Source organism: Pristiophorus japonicus, chromosome 8 (genome assembly GCF_044704955.1).
Source record: "Pristiophorus japonicus isolate sPriJap1 chromosome 8, sPriJap1.hap1, whole genome shotgun sequence".
In the NCBI taxonomy this organism is placed as follows: Eukaryota; Metazoa; Chordata; class Chondrichthyes; family Pristiophoridae; genus Pristiophorus; species Pristiophorus japonicus.
In genome coordinates this window covers 178,992,771-179,006,349 of record NC_091984.1, presented here as the reverse complement: position 1 = coordinate 179,006,349, position 13,579 = coordinate 178,992,771, and the positions used below count along the sequence as shown (strand labels likewise).

Genomic DNA, 13,579 nt, shown 5'->3' with positions numbered 1-13,579 from the left:
GGCAAGTCCAGTCCTCAACCTCTGAGTAACCTGACTTAAAATCACAGAAAATTACTTAAAACAACCTATAATGAACCATTTCATGGTTTCATTGGTATACACTATTCAGTTTCTTAGTAAATTAAATATTTTTTGATATGTGCCTAAGAAAATGAACCCAATTTTATGAGCCTTCCTGAACCAACACAATTCGTGGAATCTTGCAATTTTGGCCTGTGTGAGCTAGTTTTGAGCGAAGTGAATCTTGAACCATCGTAAAAGATTGTGAAAAACATGAACATAGTCGTTTTGGGTGTATCTCACGTAGTTTTAAATTCCCCGATCTTTTATGCTAATTCAGCTGATTTTGATCTGGTAACGCTGGAATTTGGGTGTAAAACTAGCGGAAACAATCGGAAACTTCCCCCCATGCTTTCCATCGGGGACACCTTTTTTATTATTCATTCTGGGATGTGGACATCGCTGGCAAGGCCAGCATTTATTACCCATCCCTAATTGCCCTTGAGAAGGTGGTAGTGAGCCGCCTTCTTGAACCGCTGCAGTCCTTGTGGTGAAGGTACTCCCATAGTGCTGTTAAGGAGGGAGTTCCTGGATTTTGACCCAGCGACGATGAAGGAATGGCGATATATTTCCAAGTCAGGATGGTGCGTAACATGGAGGGGAACTTGCAGGTGATGGTGTTCCCATGCACCTGCTGCCCTTATCCTTCTAGGTGGTAGAGGTTGTGGGTTCGGGAGGTGCTGCTGAAGAAGCCTTGGCGAGTTGCTACAGTGCATCTTCTACATGATACACACTGCAGCCACAGTGCGCCAGTGGTGGAGAGAGTGAATGTTGAAGGTGGTGGATGCGGTGCCAATCAAGCGGGCTGCTTTGCCCTGGATGATGTCGAGCTTCTTGAGTGTTGTTGGATATGCACCCATCCAGGCAAGTGGACAGCGATCAGGAGTGATCACCTTGTAGTACAGTGTATGAGTAATTTGAGATATGACATGCATTAAGTGTTGCAGGATTGGGAGGAACCAGTGACTTTGGACCTATGGTCCCCAAAGCTCTCCCCCACTGGGGTTTTCCTCACGTCATGTCTGGGTCTGTTGTTGACTAACTGATAGAAATTGATTGCTCTGATTGGTCAACAACTCCATTATCGTTTTGTCATGTGACTACTAGCATGGTAGAAGGCGAATGAGATGGAGCTTAGCGGCAGAAGTTGGCCTGGTTTGCACCTCCCGTTAGCACCTTCGGGGCAGAGGTACACGGCATTAAGGGCGAACTGACTAGGTGTGGTGAAATCACCAATGCCCACAAACTTCCCTTGCGAGTTTGCGCTAGCGCTGCAACATACCGCTTCAATCTCTTGTGCCCCATAGATCGTGATGTCATCTGGTGCGCACCGTCTCGTTAAACCGCCCCCCCACTTCCTTCCCCAGGATGCTATATTTACTTCTGACCCCTGCTGCATTGCCCGGCATCAATAACGGATGCTGAAGAAGGCGGTGTCACCTCGGCTGGTCGCTTGGGGAGCGCTAATTAAAAGCAGTGATGGTCAGGTAGGTCAAAATCTATTTATGTCCCCATTCTGGTGTTTTTTTGGTATTTTTGGGTCCCACAATTGCTCAGCCCTGCACTATCTCAGAGCGCTTGGGGCTGCTATCCATGTATCCCAGGTGCCGTCGCCCAACAGACACAGCCTGAGGATTCAATCAACACAGCAATGGCCCATCCATTTAAGGGAGGGAAGGAGCCTGTAAAGACGGCAGTGCTGCCCCAAACATTGCTGAGTGCTCTGCCGACACCTCCTCGCTCACTCCCTTTGGCATTCTGAGCGAAGTGGTAGCACTTAATTTAGTGCTCCACTTCCTTCTTGGAGCGCTGAAGCAGAACTTCCTGACAGAATCAAAGCTTTACCGCCCAGCAATACTTTTGCGCACCCGCAAACGTTATCGCCCCGAGCGAGGCTGTATGTAATTTCTAGACCTGTCTAGCAATTCCTATGTAAGCACCTGCCTGATTTTCAGCACCTTTATGTTGTTACTGTCACCCTCCCCACAACCTTCCCCAGTGAGATCAGTGGGGATTGCGGACCTCAAATCCCATGGAAGGGGAGGGGAATACAACAATCTCCTGTTTATACCATTTCTCTGTGGGGGGTTAAGTAACGGCAGGAAATTAAGAGAACCCCTGTGGAATTTCTAGGCCACACCGTTGGAGGGGCGGGGGTGGGGCTGATCACATGCCAGCCTTTTGATGCCCTCGAGTGAGAATGCCCAACCTTTGGTGCTGAGAACTATGGCACGTGTTGGAGCTGGTGAGTGGGCTGCGCATGGTTACACTGAAATCTGAGTGCCCATTAACAGAAAAACAAGCTCCCATATACAAACAAGGGGCCACTGCATAAACAAACATCCAAGCCCCTATGCTCAGAAATTCTGAGGTCCCACACACAAGAATGCAAAATTGCCACACACAAATATACAAAGAGAGGTTTTGCAATTATATAGCGCGTTTCACACTCTTATTAAAAATGCTTATTTTTGGTAATAACCCCATTCTCAGCTGTATTAATAAAATCACACCAGGTTACCGCTCCTAAATACAACCTGGAATACTGTAAATGGAAAGAAAAAAAACAATTAGGTTCTGTTATGCTGCCCAATTGCACAAGTCCATGGCAGATTTTACATTTGTGATTATGCAAATATAATTTAGCAGAAACTTGAAGTGTAACCGAACCTGCGAAATTTCAAAAGCATTTTGTGCGCAATTTTCCGATTGCACCCAAAGAGGAAATGCTGCCCGGTTCTGACGTTGGGTGATAAACCTGCCGACAATCAGTGCTCGGGACTGCGTGTGTAAAATGGACGTCAAACATAGGCCAAATGCTCAAGTTTTCGGAGCACTTAAGAGAGCCGGGAGTTTCAAACCCAACATTCCTTCTCATAATCATTGAGTTACAAATAATTAACACAAATTCCTTTTGTTTGCTCCTCGTCTCCCCCATCCCCTCCCCCCCTAAACCCCTCCCACACACACCGTCCACCTGACAACCCCCACAGACCCTCCCCTCCCAAACACACCGCCCCCCCGACACACACTCTCCCCCCACACACCCTCAATCCTCCCACACACACCCTCCCCCACCCCACACACACTCTCCCCCACCCCACACACACCCTCCCCCACCCCCCACACACCCTCCCCCACCCCACACACACCCTCCCCCACCCCACACACACCCTCCCCCACCCCACACACACCCTCCCCCACCCCACACACACCCTCCCCCACCCCACACACACCCTCCCCCACCCCACACACACCCTCCCCCACCCCACACACACCCTCCCCCACCCCACACACACCCTCCCCCCCCCACACACACACACTCCCCCCCCCACACACACACACTCCCCCCCCCCCACACACACACACTCCCCCCCCCCCCACACACACACACTCCCCCCCCCCCCCACACACACACACTCCCCCCCCCCCACACACACACTCCCCCCCCCCCCCACACACACACACTCCCCCCACACTCTCCCCCCCACACACCGTCCCCCCACACTCTCCCCCCCACACACCGTCCCCCCACACTCTCCCCCCCACACACCGTCCCGCCACACTCTCCCCCCCACACACCGTCCCCCCACACTCTCCCCCCCCCCCCCACCACACACCATCCCACCCACATCCTCCCCCCCCACATACCCTCCCTCCACCTCACACACCTGCCCTCCCCACACACACGCCATTCCGCCCCCCCCACATACCCCGTACCAACCTCATGCACCCCATCCCCCCAACACACACACTCCCCATCACACACACCGCCGCCCACACCCTCCCCACGCCACACACCCACCCCTCCCCCCCACACCCCCTCCCTCCCCTATGCACACCCACCATCCACACACAGACACACAACCACACATCATAACCCCCCCACAAAGCCATTCGCCCACACACATACCGCCCCCTGCACATACCCTCCACCCCCCACGCACCCTCCCCTCCCCTTCCCCACATATCCCCCTGCCACACACACCCCCTCCCCCCACACACCCCCTCCCACCATGCATCCACGCCTGCCCTTCACCCCACACACATACCCTCCCCGCCACACATCCTCCACCCACACACCCTCCCCCTACACACACCCCCTCCCCTCCACACATACCCCCTCCTCCCCCACACACACCCCCTCCTCCCCCACACACACACACCCCCTCCTCCCCCACACACACACACCCCCTCCTCCCCCACACACACACACCCCCTCCTCCCCCACACACACACACACCCTCCTCCCCCACACACACACACACCCTCCTCCCCCACACACACACACCCCCTCCTCCCCCACACACACACACCCCCTCCTCCCCCACACACACACACCCCCTCCTCCCCCACACACACACACCCCCTCCTCCCCCACACACACACACCCCCTCCTCCCCCACACACACACACCCCCCTCCCCCACACACACACACACCCCCTCCCCCACACACACACACACCCCCTCCCCCACACACACACACCCTCCCCCACACACACACACCCTCCCCCACACACACACACCCTCCCCCACACACACACACACCCTCCCCCACACACACACACACCCCTCCCCCACACACACACACACCCTCCCCCACACACACATCCCCTCCCCCACACACACACCCCCTCCCCCACACACACCCCCCCTCCCCCCACACACACACCCCCTCCCCCACACACACCCCGCCTCCCCCACACACACCCCGCCTCCCCCACACACACCCCCTCCCCCCCACGCACACCCTCCCCCCACGCACGCACACCCTCCCCCCACGCACGCACACCCTCCCCCCACGCACACACCCTGACCCCCCACACACCCACAGACACCCATCCACCCCACACCCCCTACCCCCACATCCTCCTGCCCCCACATCCTTCCCCCGACAGCCGCCCCCACCTACACACACCCCACACACACTCCCCCAACCCCACACACCTTCAACCCTCCCACATACACAGCCCCGCCCCACCACACCTCCCCCCCCCACACACATACCCTCCTCCCACACACACCCGCCCCCCCCACACACCCTCCCCCCACACAAACACACCCTCCCCCCACACAAACACACCCTCCCCCCACACAAACACACCCTCCCCCCACACAAACACACCCTCCCCCCACACAAACACCCTCCCCCCACATACAGTCCCCCCATACACACACCCTCCTTCCCCCACACACATACCCTCCCCACCCCACAAAGACCCTCACCCCCCACACACCCACAAACACACACCCTCCCCCCCATACACCCCCCCCACACACACCCTCCCCCATACACTCCCCCCACACACACACACCCTCCCCCCACATACACACACCCTCCCCCCCCATACACCCCCCCCACACACACCCTCCCCCCACACACACACACACACCCTCCGCCCCCCCACACACACACACACACCCTCCGCCCCCCCACACACACTCTCGCCCCCCCCACACACAACTTTGCCCCCCCACACACACCCTCCCGCCCAACCCTTGCCCCAATACATCCCCCCACCCGCACACACCCTCCCTCCCTCCACACACACACCCTCTCCCCACCACACACCCTCCCCTTCCCCCGCCGCACACCCCCAGACACCCACCCCTCCACACCCCCTCCCCCCCCCCACATCCCCTCCCCCGCACAGCCTCCCCCAACTACACACACACCCCAGACACCCTCCCCCCCACACACACACCCTCCCCCCACACACACCCTCCCCCACACACCCTCCCCCAGACACACTCTCGCCCCCATCACACACAACTTCGCCCCCCCACACACACCCTCCCGCCCAATCCTTGCCCCAACACATCCCCCCCGCACACACCCTCCGCCGCCCCACACACCCACACACCCACACACCCTCCACCCCACCCACACACACCCTCAACCCCCCCACGCACACCCACCCACACACACCCTCCACCCCCCCACACACACCCTCCACCCCCCCACACACACCCTCCACCCACTCTCAACCCCCCCACACACACCCTCCGCCCCCCACACACCCTCAACCCCCCACACACACCCACCCCCCCACACCCCCTCCCCCCCACATTCCCTTCCCCCCACAGCCTCCCCCACCTACACACACACCCCAGACACCCTCCCCCCATACACACCCTGCCCCCCATATCCTCTCTCCAACACACCCTCCCCCCCCACACACCATCCTCCCCACATACCCTGCCCCCATCCCCCCCCCACACCTACACACCCTCCCACCTGCCCCCATCCCCGCACCCTCCCCACACACCTCCCCCACAAACCCATACCCCCACAGCCCCTCCCCCACCTACACACACCCCCACACACCCTCCCTCCCACCCCCCCATTCACACACCCTCTCCCCACCCACACATTCTCCCCCCACACACACCCTCCCCCCACACCCACACACACCCTCCCCCCCACGCACACCCTCCCCCCATCACACACACTGTCCCCCCACACACACTCACTGTACCCTCCCCAAATACAGACCCTCCCCACACACACACCGCCACCTCTCACACACACCGCCCCCTCTCACACACACCGCCCCCCCCTCACACACACCGCCCCACCCACACACATACCCCCCCACCCCCCCAAAACACACACACACCCTCCCCCTCACTGAAAGGAGGAAAGCATATTAAAGGGTTAATTCCCTCCACTAACGGACAGGCTGCAGCACAGCTGACTCTGAGGCGATGAGGGGGTTAACACCAGGCTTTATTCGGAAGCAGTGAGTGTGAGAATGGAGACTCGCTCTGGTGGGCTGTTAATGTGTTTTTCACGCTCTGCAGTCATTATTGGTTTCTTTTTCCACAATTGTCCTCTGTTGACAAATAAACACTTCTGTTCCTGTAAACACAGCTCCCCTCGAAAGCTAGACTTAAAGTTCCATTGCGTCTATTTGTTAAAACACACAACTGTGATCTGCCAAACATTCGGCGTTGGCACGAACCCTCACCGCCGCGGCTGAATTCTCCAGCCACCGTGGGCACTCGCCCCCCTCGCCCCCAGCGCCAGTGGACAGCTCAGTCTGAGGTTGGCAGCAAATAAAATTTCAGCAGCAAAGTTCTCCCTCCGCTGCTCGGGTGAGTGTGTAGACTTGAATAACCAGAGACTGCAATAATATTTGGAAAAATGTGTCAATCCCAGCCAGCTTGTGCAGGACAGACACTGGCCTATTCTTGAGGCTGCCAAGTTCATCACCAGTCACGTGGCTGCTGCTGGCAGAGAATCACAGAATCATACAGCACAGAGGAAGCCATTCGGCCCATCGTGCTTCTGCCAGCTCTCCGAAAGAGCTGTCCAATTGCCCCCCTCTGCTCTTTCCCTATAGCTCTGCAAATGTCTCCTTTTTAAGTAGAGATCCAATTTATTTTTGAAAGCTATCAGGCAGTGCATTCCAGAGCATCACTCACTGCATGAACAAATTGCTCTTCATCTCCCCTCTGGCTTTTTTGCCAATTATTTTAAATCTGAGTCCTTTGGTTACCAACCCTTCTGCCAGTGGAAACAGTTTCTCCTATCTACTCTATCAAAACCCCTCATGGTTTTGAAAACTTCTATTAAATCTCCCCTTAACCTTCTCTGCTCCAAGGAGAACAATCCCAGTATCGCTAGTCCCTCAAAAAAATTGAAACCCTTCATCCCAGGTAGCATTCTAGTAAATCTCCTCTGTCCTCTCTCCATGGCCTTAGCATCCTTTCCAAAGTGTGATGCCCAGAATTTGACACAGTACTCTAGCTTGTGGATTTCTTTTGAGAGAGGGGTAGTTACTCCATTATTGTTCACTAACTTTTAGCTGAGGCTACATCCCCCACCAGCCTCTTGCTTGCGTGCCACACCCAGGAGTGCTGCCCCATGGAATAATGGGATACAAGTCTGTCTCTGCACTTCCCTACTGTGGGAAGTGTCAGCCGGGGCTCAGTGGGTAGCACACTGGCCTCTGGGTCAGAAGGTTGTGGGTTCAAGTCCCACTCCAGAGACTTGAGCGGAAAAATTTATGCTGGCACTCCCGTGCAGTACTGATAGGGTGCTGCACTGTCCGAGGTGCCGTCTTTCAGATGACATGTTAAACCGAAGCCCCATCTGCTCTCTCAGGTAGACGTAAAACATCCCATGGCACTATTTCGAAGAAGAGCAGGGGAGATATCCACGGTGTCCAGGCCAGTAATTATCCCTCAATCAACATTTAAAAAAACAGATTATCTGGTCATTATCACATTGCTGTTTGTGGGAGCTTGCTGTACACAAATTGGCTGCGGCGTTTCCGACATTACAACAGTGACTACACTCCAAAAGTACTTAATTTGCTGTAAAGTGCTTTCAGACAGCCAGTGGTTGTGAAAGGCGCTATATAAATGTAAGTCTTTCTTTTCTTTTCACACATCTACAATCATGTTACTTTGGGTTGTTGCCAAGTGGAAACTAAACTTTTCCTAACAGCAATACAAAGAAAATATCCAACGATAGGACCAACCGTTCTATTTTAATAGAGTCATTTTACTTGCTGCATTGGAAACAGGGATAGCTCTGTCTACCAACAGCGTTCCTTGTATCAAGGCATCGTGTCTCAATGTATATCCCATTTGCACCATGTTCCCAGTGCCTGCTGTGTAACAATAAACCATGTCTCAATGTCAGGGTTAACACCTTGTGCCAGGTCCGAAAACCATATAGTAGTGGGATGGGCCCAGGAGACTTCTGAGATCTGCTTTGTTGAAAATCTTAATATCTCCACGTCACAGCAGAAACTACTGTGCGTGTGCGTGTGTGTGTGTGTGGGGGCGGGGGGAGGTGGGAGAGGATGAGGAGATTTATCCTCCCCCAAATGTTTTGGTATGTTCTCCTAGATTGTCTAGTTTCTGTGTTTGAGCTCTTTCCAAATACTGAACATTGATGGTGTTTCAAAGACTGGTTTATTAATTTGCTGAGATGCAGTGCCAAGTGATTTTGCAATCCATGTCAGTTGGACTGGCTCCTTCCCGTCTAACTTAAAGTGAAAAATTTAAAAAACAAAAGTCGTTATGCTTTGGACAGTAAGCGATTGTGGACATATTGCTGTGTGAGCTTGCGTTATATAAAGGCAAGTTTCTTTTCTTCTTATGCAATGTGGAACTGAACCACATCCATAAAGAATCCCACCCAATTTTCCATCCAAAATGCCAAATCTCCTCCCTATATGATTGTTTTCTAATCCAAAATGACACGTGCTGCTCCCTGCCTGAAGTTTCTCTATTCACTATGCCCAGGTGCAGGACCACGAAAATCTGTCTGCCGGTTGTTTCCCGGGTTTGACCCCAGTCTTTTGATGGAGGTACACACTCAGCTTCGGTGGTGCTGGGCCAGAAAGAGGAGAAACAGGTCAGCCCACGTTGCCGTTCCTAATCGCCATTCGGTGAGCCCTGTTGGAAAGCCGAGGAGGGTGAATGTTGGGGGAGGATGGGATGGGGCTCGGCTGCAATGCTCTCCTGTTTGGAATAGTCGGCTGACACTCACTGTGCTTTGCATGTGGAGAGTAGGTGCATGTGAGGAGTTGAGGGGTTGAGGGGGAGACCGACGTGAGTCAAGGCCGCCAAGAGAGGAGGGACTGGAAAACCAAGCACAACTACATTTAACTAACCAGTCGAAAAGTCACAGTAATTGAGGGGTTGCCGTGGAAAAGGTTCAGGTAACCACACGGCTAAGAGAAGAAGCATCGCACTGTACCGCTAACCCTTCGCCAATTCACCAAAGGGCTGCTTATCCCAGGGATTGGCTCTATTTAACTTGAGAACAAGTGGCTGTATAATATCAGTAGAGAGAGGTTATTCCTATTGAAAGGATGTCAGTGCACTGATAGTGAGAGAGCTCAGTCACACTCCCTCTACTGTAAGAAGCTGGGCTGAAATTCCATTTCCAAAATACAGGCCTGTCATTTTTCTCTCTCCTGCCATCACAACCACTTTGCCTTTAGTGCACTTCACCCATAAATTGGATTAGATATTCCTCTGCCAAAGGAAAGTGCCTCATTCTCTCAGAGTGCTGCTTCTCCTGTGGGAACTCTAGTCTTTACCTCCCTCTCCCTGTTTATGATGGAGATGGATGGATTTTCGGTTCATTTCTACTTCATCCCATTTATGCTGTAAAACAAGGGCTCCTTGCAACAAGAGATATCAGAATTCACTTTTCTGTTATTGAAGAAAGACTTGCATTTATATAGCGCCTTTCACGACCACCGGACATCCAATGAAGTACTTTTGGACTGTAGTCATGTGGGAAACGCGGCAGCCAATTTGCAAACTCCCACAAACAGCAATGTGATATTGACCAGATAATCTGTTTTTGTGATGTTGATTGAGGAATAAATATTGGTCAGGACACTGGGGATAACTCCCCTGCTCTTCTTCGAAATAGTGCAATGGGATCTTTTACGTTCACCTGAAAGGGCAGACGGGGCCTCGGTTTAACATCTCATCCAAAAGACCGTGCAGCACTCCCTCAGCACTGCACTGGAATGTCAGTCTAGACTTATGTGCTCAGGTTCCTGGAGTGGGACTTGAACCCACAACCTTCTAACTCAAAGGCAAGTGTGCTACCCACTGAGCCACAGCTGACACTAAGTCACCCTGTGTTCCATCAATAGAAATACTCGTGCCCCAGCTTCATATTCTACCTGGGCCCATTCTCTCCCCACCACCCCCGCATCCATCCCGTGCCCTAATGCTTAACTGAAGTGGAGTTTAAATTCGCAAGCAGCCTGTAATGAGGAGCCCCATCACACAATGGTAACTCCTTCCATGAAAAGAAAGGGGTGTGGAACACTGACCCTTTGAACCATGCATCGCTTTTCCCATTACCACCCCCTTTTGCCTTGCACCATCATCACTTTGGTTATTTGTCAAAGGGTGTGGTAGTATAGTGACTATGTTTCTGGAGTAGCAATCTGGGGGCCTGGACTAATAATCCAGGGATGTGAGTTCAAATCCCACCATAACAGCTGGGGAATTTAAATTCTGTTAATTAAATAAATCTGGGATTAAAAAGCTAGTATCAATAATAGTGACCATGAAACTATTGGATTGTCATTAAAAACCCATCTGGTTCACAAATGCCATTTGTGGAAGGAAATCTGCTGTCCTTACCTGGTCTGGCCTATATGTGACCCCAGTGGTTGACTCTTGAATGGTCCAGCAAGACACACTGCTACAAAGAAGTACTGCGGTGAGCCAAGAAGGCAACTCACCTTCTCAAGGGCATTTAGGGATTGGTAATAAATGTTGGCTGTGATGACAGGAAAAAGAAAATGGCAGGCCCGTACCTTTGAAATGGAATTTCAGCCCAGCTTCTCAAAGAAAAAATAATAATTCTTGCCCCTGCTTTTTCCTGACTCTGTATTTGCTTAAAAGCTGGTTATCTTTAACATCTTCCAGTTCTGATGAAAGGTCATCGACCTGAAACTCTGTTTCTCTCTCCACAGATGCTGAGTGCGTCCAGCATTTTCTGGATTTATGACTGGTGCGTCACTTATTGGCTAATCATGGATTGACAGATGAGGAAAGGGCTGGGGTGGCCTCCCCTATTCTTTGGACTCAGGAGCTCCTGTCCCACCTTCGTAGGCCCCAGAGCATTAGTCAAAATTAAACACTAAGGGCCCAAGTTTCCACATGATTTGCGCCTGATTTTTAGGAGCAACTGGTGGAGAACGGACTATCTTAGAAATCGCAATTCTCCACATTTTTTTTTCTGCAGTTCTACTTTGGAACAGAATTTTTTCTTCAAAAGGGGGCGTGTCCGGCCACTGACGCCTGATTTCAAAGTTTCCACAGTCAAAACGTACTCCAAACTAACTTAGAATGGAGCAAGTGAAGATTTTTGTAGAACTGAAAAAACCTGTTCTACACATTAAAAAATCAGGCGCAGGTTACAAATTAGGCGTAGGGAACGAGGGGGGGAGGGGGGGAGGGAAGTCATTAAATTCTACAATAAATCCTTAGTTATACTTATACAAATATTATACAAATAAATCCAACCTGAATAAACATTTATAAGCAAAGAAAAGATTAAATAAACCTGTGTGAAAGTTCTTCAGGCAGGCCTTTAGGAAGCGGTTTGTCGTCGGGACCGAAGGCTGAACGGGCCGGGCCCGAGATTTCGGGCAGGGCCCGTCCCCAGCACCAGAGGTAGGTGGCGTTGGGTCGGGTCGGGTCGGGGAGAGAGGTTCGGTTCGGGTCAGCGGGGGAGGGAGGGAGAGGGGGAGGGAGGGAGAGAGGGAGGGAGGGAGAGAGGGAGGGAGGGAGAGAGGGAGGGAGGAAGGGAGGGAGGGAGGGAGGTCAGGATGGGGAGGGAGGTCAGGTCGGGGAGAGGGAGGTCAGGTCGGGGAGGGGGAGGTCAGGTCGGATCCAGTCCGGGGGCGAGAGTAGAGTCGGGTGGGAGCGGGAGCGGCAGCCGGGTCAAGTCGGGTTCGGTCGGGGGGGGGGGGGGGGGGGGGTGGTCGGAAGCACAGGCAGCGGGGAAGCAGGAGCGGCAGCGACAGGCAGGTCGAGTCGGATCCGGTCCGGTCGGGGGGGGGGGGGGGGGGCGGAAGCAGGAGCGGCGGGGAAGCAGGAGCGGCAGTGACAGGCAGGTCAAGTCGGGTCCGGTCGGGGGGTGGGGGGGGGGCGCGGAAGCAGGAGCGGCAGCGACAGGCGGGTCAAGTCGGGTCCGGTCGGGGGGGGGGGGGCGGAAGCAGGAGCAGCGGGGAAGCAGGAGCGGCAGCGACAGGCAGGTCAAGTCGGGTCCGGTCCGGTCGGGGGGTGGGGGGGGACGCGGAAGCAGGAGCGGCGGGGAAGCAGGAGCGGCAGTGACAGGCGGGTCGAGTCCGGTCCGGTCGGGGGGGGGGGGGGGGGGCGGCGGGGGGGAAGCAGGAGCGGGAGTCAGCAGGAAGCAGGAGCTGGCCGTGGGAGGAGCCTTATTCACGCAGCCCCAGTGAGGCCATTTGGCCAGGGCTAGGGGCTGCGTGCTTCGGGCCCCTCCCACACAGTTTCGGGCGCCTGGAGCTACTGCACTTGCGTGCCCACTGTAGCGCGCATGTGCAGAGCTCCCGGCACTGTTTTCGGCGCAGGGTCCTAGCTCCGTCCCCTACAGCTCCTGCTGCGCCGCGCCGAGGGCCAGAGGACCTGCAGGGAGGTGGAGAATACGGAGGGTTTTTTTAGGCGCACTTTGTGGCGCAAAGAACGGGCGCCCAGCTCGGAGGGGCGCCCGTTTTTTATCGTGTGGAAACTTGGGCCCTAAGAATTGGACAGAAAGTAGCCAAAATCCAAATTCATCAAACACAAATGCACCAAGAGCAGGACGCGGCACTCTGACCCGACAGGCTACAAATAATTCAGTGAAACCAGGCGCAGGGCTTCATTTAACTCACTGATATAAAAACAGTAAGCTTTTCCACACTTGAAACTGTCATCTACCAGTTTATTTTTGTGATCACCATCCCAAAGCCATTAACCCAATAAACCACAGCCTCACTCTATCAACCTTTCCATTTTGGG

The 13,579-nt window shown here is 54.0% G+C and overlaps 1 protein-coding gene across 1 annotated transcript in view; it reads right to left on the bottom strand.

Annotated features, from left to right (window-relative positions):
- Positions 1-12,272, bottom strand: part of septin5a (septin 5a) — a 100,173-nt gene extending 87,901 nt beyond the window's left edge. Inside the window, exon 1 of the mRNA XM_070887599.1 lies at positions 12,123-12,272. The gene's annotated coding sequence lies outside the window, so the exon portion shown is untranslated. The remainder of the gene's footprint in view (positions 1-12,122) is intronic.
- Between the last annotated feature and the right edge of the window lie 1,307 nt (positions 12,273-13,579).